The 5,466-nt window shown below is 39.2% G+C and overlaps 1 pseudogene; it reads right to left on the bottom strand.

The window, feature by feature from the left end:
• Positions 1–4,714: 4,714 nt before the first annotated feature.
• On the bottom strand, positions 4,715–5,233 carry LOC107179612 (annotated as a pseudogene).
• Positions 5,234–5,466: the final 233 nt, after the last annotated feature.

The following is a 5,466-nucleotide window of genomic DNA, read 5'->3' as shown; positions in this document are numbered from 1 at the left end:
TCGTAACTCATGAAGTATTAGTTTTACTTTTTGTGTGCAACGTCGTCCACTAGGTGGCATCTCAACACACAGAAAGCTGGATGTGTGCATTGGCGATGAGTCCCCTACACTGTTTTAAAAATAGGTTTTAATGTTTTCACTCTTATGTGAATCCTGAGAAACTTAACAGAAGATCATGGGGGAGGGGAAGGGGAAAAAAAAGTTACAGAGAGGGAAGGAGGCAAGCCATAAGAGACTCTTAAAAACTGAGAATAAACTGAGAGTTGATGGGGGGTGGGAGGGAGGGGAAAGTAGGTGATGGGAATTGAGGAGGGCACCTGTTGGGATGAGCACTGGGTGTTGTATGGAATCCAATTTATTAAAAAAGTAGGTTTTATATGTAAATGATGAATCACTGGGTTCTACTGCTGAAACCAATACTACACTATATGTTAACTGCCTTGAATTTAAATAAATAAATTTTAAGAACATAAATTAAGATAAAAAATAAAAGAGCAACAAAAATAACTTTTAAATTGCAATGAACTCTATCATTGTAATACTATCGAAACTCTCAGCATTTGTGAACTGGAAGATTTGGTGGTAAAGTAACTATGTTTCTGTATTAGATGAGAGATCTAATACCAATCAGATTAGAATTCCACTGCTCTTTCTGATGGAGGACGGCTCTGAAATTGCATCCAAGGATGGAAAAGTTATTATGGAGGCATTCCTCTCAGGTAACTCCCATTGCTGTGAGGTGTGATTAAAAAGATAGATACACCAGCAGCAAATGTGACATGAAAGGCGTCTAGGTAAACAATTAACAGACTACCTGGTGTCATCTAGGCCAGATTTACAAACACAATAAGGCCCTCCTCTAGCATTTGGCATTTCTGGGCTCAGGAAACACCCCTTTGGATGAAGGAGCATGATCCCTCCTCTGGTGGTGGTGCCTCAGTGAATGTGCGTCTCCCAGTGGTGGACACTTACCCTATTTGGATAACTAGCCATTTGGCCAAGAGGACATTTTAAAGCCTTCTGTCATCTTTCAAACTTAATGGGAGTCCCTTTAATAGCCATATGCTTTATGAAGTAAAATTCCATTTTCATCTAAAAATATTCAGTTCTTTGAAAATTTTCTCGAAGTTTCTAGTCTCGAATTTATAGTCTTTCTTGACTTCTTGGTCGTGGGCAAGTTGCTTATCCCACATGCTCCCATAGCACCCTGCATTTCTTCTGTCTTTGCCCCCCCTACACAGGACTACAACAGCTAATTCCCCCTCCATATTATAAGCTCAGTGAGGACAGAGAACCTGACCTGTCTACCACTGGGTTTGAATCCAGGGGGTGCACAACATTGCCTGGTACTAAATACATACATATATATAAATATATATATATATATACATACACACATATATATATATACATACATATATATATATATGTGTGTATGTATATATATATATATATGCTGAATAAATAAGAAAAAGGAATGCATTGACTTCTAAACTAAAAGACTTGACATGTTTGCAAACACTCTATAACATACAATTCAAAGTGACTCCTCCTTTCCCTGTATTCCCACAGATTTCAATCTGTATTATGGTAATGATTCTGGCCTCTTGCTTTAAATCACCACTAGGAGCAAATAACATCTAAAAGCTGCCATCCAGAAATTACTCTTGGCTATTCAGGCAAAATCGAATGCATTCAACTAAGTTAACATTTTTTGACCACCAGTAGATATGAGGAACCAAACTTCACATGAAACATTTGGTATTCCACTCTCAACAAGGTATCCTTATCAATATATGTCCTCATTTTTCTTTAATTAGATACAGATGGGTACACAGGAAACAGTATACATTGTACAACAAACCAGCATTCATACTACAGCAGAAGTTTTTCATAATTTTTGTCACAAAAGACAACCTTGCAAACAGGACCAAAGCTTTGGCTGCTTCTGGCAAGAATATTTTATAAATGAGTCTTTGTAGCCAAGGTCATAAGCTTAGGCTCTGGCATAGTACGAACTGAAGTGGAATTCACTACTTCCTGCCTTGAAACCTTGAGGGTTTCACTTACCATCTCATGAATCTATATTTTTAAATATATCATCTAACTTATAGGGTTGTTGGGAGGATTAAATGAAATGATGTATAAAAACTCTTAGCATAGTGGCTGGCCCATAGCAAGAGATCAATAAACATTACCTATTATTATTACTACTATTATTATTATTATTAATCTAAATGGCTTTTCTTAGAAGCCCTCAGTAGTCAGTGACAGCCGGAATGAATATTCCATAGGTTTCCTCATATATCTTTAGGTTCTGTCCATTAAATTCTGACATTGCAGCTGTAAATAATTATAAATGAGCCCCAGGTGTACCTCAACTTCATGTATTTAAAACAGGAGCCAAAGAGTGATGATCCACCTCCCTTTTCCTTTTTGGACTAAATTTCCCTCTCTCTTATTTCTAAGATTAGGTGTCTAGGCACTGCTCTCCCCCTACTCCCTTTTATCTATTCATCCATCTGTCCATTCAATAGGCATTTATTACTGAGTACTAGGTATTGTTCATGCATGGATTCTACCTCAGAAATTTACGGTCTAGAGGGAAAGATAAGACTTGCACACACACATAGATGTAAGAGGAGTTAGAGAGTGCTAAGGGTCAGAAGGGATGGACGCAACACAGTGGAATTCAGAAGAAGTGGAGAATCACTGCTATTTCAGCAAACATACTATGTGCCCGTATAGATGGATGCTAGTGCACATACAAGAAAAATGAAAGCTACTCTTATTGTGCTTAAGGAATCTGAAGACCTGGAGAAAGAGAAAGCTAAAGCATGAGTTATTTCAGGTTATATTTCAGCGTCAGTACCCTCAATAGACCTTCAGTTGAAGAAAGAAATATCCCAAAGGTATCTGTAAAGAAACAAACAGAATAAAATAAAGCAAAATCTGGAACCCTCCTGCCTGGATAAAGATCCTTTGCAGGAAGAAAATTAATATGGCCCTTCCTGCCTTACCCCTGTAATCAGGCAAGGATTGTAATAGTAGGCACAGGATGCTCTTGTTGGTCCCTATTAACACTTGGCTTCTGTACTGGCTTTCTAGGGCTTCCATAACAAAGCACCATACACCAGGTGGCTTAAACAAGACAAATGTATTATGTCACAGTTCTAGATGCTAGAAGTCTAAAATCACGATGTCATTCCTTCTGAGAGCTGTAAAGGAGTGATCTATTCCAAGCCTCCCACCTTGACTGGTAGACGACCATCTTCTCCCTGTAACTACATGCCGTCTTCCTTCTATGTGTGTCATCTTTGTGTCCAAATTTCTTCTTTTTATAAAGACACAGTCATTTTGATTACAACCCATCCTAATTACCTGATTTTTAACTTTGTTAGTTTTGTAAAGACCTGCCTCCAAATAAGGTTACATTCTGAGGTACTGGGGGTTAGGATTCCAACACATCTTTTTTTGGGGTCAGGGAACATAATTAAACCATAACATCTTCCAAGAACTAAAGATGGTGTTCATCAATCATTTTACCTAAACCATTGCCTAAAATGATAACTATCAATATCAGTTAAGTTCAAATCAGCACATATTTATTAAGTGCCTGGCATCTTTGGAACATAATAGTGGATGCTGCGGTAGCACACAGGTATAATGGAGATATGGACATGGTCTCTACCTGCTCAACCCTAGGATAGGACATCAGAAGCAAGGGAAAGACAAGATGAGATGGGCCCAAATAACCACACCACAAGGTTTGGTGTGGTGAGTTCTACAAGAGCACTGTGAGTGAAGAGCTTTGGAAATACATAAAGGACAGGGAGGCAAGGACATTTCAACCAGGCCTTGAAGGACTCATGAGATATCAAAGGCAGTGTTGGCAGGAAGAGCAGTTCAGGAGAAAGATGAGCTTGAGCTGAGATGTGGAGTAGGGAGATTCATTCATTCAGGTGAGTGAACTGGGGTGTAGTTGAATGAGAGAAGAACTTTTCAAACTTCGTATAAGCGCAGTCCCAGAAAATATGTAAAACAGACATGGTCTGGCTTAAAATCCCAATTGTTGTAGATATCTGCACAGCACAGTTGAACCCCCAAGGTGGGACTACAGCAACAGGAAGTCAGCCTGAAAAAGCAGGGTGTGGCCAGCTTTGGATATCCAATTGTTGCCATGGCCCTGGGGACCACTAGGAGGTATTACGAGGTTCCCAAGCAGAGAAGCAACTAAACCAGACTCTTCTGGTCATGATACATGAGATGGGTCAGAACAGGGAGAAATAACTTTGTCTTGAAGCAATACAGGTTTATAGAAATTTAATAAGAAAGTTATATATTGTTAAGTATGCAAAACTATAAAAAATGACCAAATACCCTCTGTTTTTCTGAGGCTGTTTGTGGCATCCTCACTACTAAGAAACCACTCCAAGCTGCAGAGAGAAGAAGGCACATTTTCTATTTCCAGAAACCAAGATTGACAGCAATGTCATTGAAAACGTGGGACTTAGATTTACCCAGGCCTGTGTTTGAATTCCAGCTTCTACCAAAGTTCCTCAAGCCTGAGTATTGATTCTTTCATCTGAAAAAGAAAGAAAATTGCATCAACTTTATGTTATTATCATGGGGATTAAATAAGGTCATTTATTTATTTATTTACTTGCTTAGGTCGTCAAATGATCTTTCACTGAAATATTTTCCTTTGTAGTTCTTAACTAGCTGGGCATTCCACTGCACCACTATTCATATCTTCTGTGTCATGAGGGGGAGGTCATTGACATTGCATCCCACACATTAGGCAGCCCCCAAGATCTCTTTAATAGTTCCATAAAGTTCTCTGGCTAAAGATCAGTGTCACATCTGTCAGGCAATGTTGATAATCTTATTAAAAGTGATGTTTCCACTGTGCTTAATGTTTTTCTTCTTCTTTCTGTCCCTTGGCAGTTCCTTGAAGGCTTTGATAATCAGGGTAGAAGCAGAAGGTCCCACTTCAATCTAGACCTGTTTTGAATGGTCAGTTTCACTATAATCCTCAGACCCATCCAATTACTGGTTGTCTTGGCAATGTCATCACCAAACTCTTTTCAAGACAGACCCAGGGGACTGATCTTTAGGGCCAGGCAGACATGGCACCAACTTCCCCACTAGTCCAACTCAGGTATATAATTTTTATCTCATTGGGGTTGACCTTAGGTGGCATGGTGGAAGCAGCTGGTGTTGGATGAGCCTGGATTTGGGGCAACTAAAGACAGTTACACCTTTGCCACCTTGAGCCAAAAGCCAAAAGTAAGGCCATATATTTAAAGTCTTGAGCATAATGCTTGGAAATAGCATTCATAATGTGAGTGTTCTCCAAGAAAAATTAACCAACCGCATTAAGGGGAAGAAGGGCATTAGGTATACCTAGCAGAGTCATTCATGCTGATCTGATTGCTGGATTTCTCTGATCTAGCCATATCTTTC

The sequence above is a fragment of the Panthera tigris genome, chromosome D1 (genome assembly GCF_018350195.1).
Source record: "Panthera tigris isolate Pti1 chromosome D1, P.tigris_Pti1_mat1.1, whole genome shotgun sequence".
NCBI classification, from domain to species: Eukaryota; Metazoa; Chordata; class Mammalia; order Carnivora; family Felidae; genus Panthera; species Panthera tigris.
Note: the sequence above shows the minus strand (reverse complement) of the source record. Positions and strands in the feature narration are given on the sequence as shown.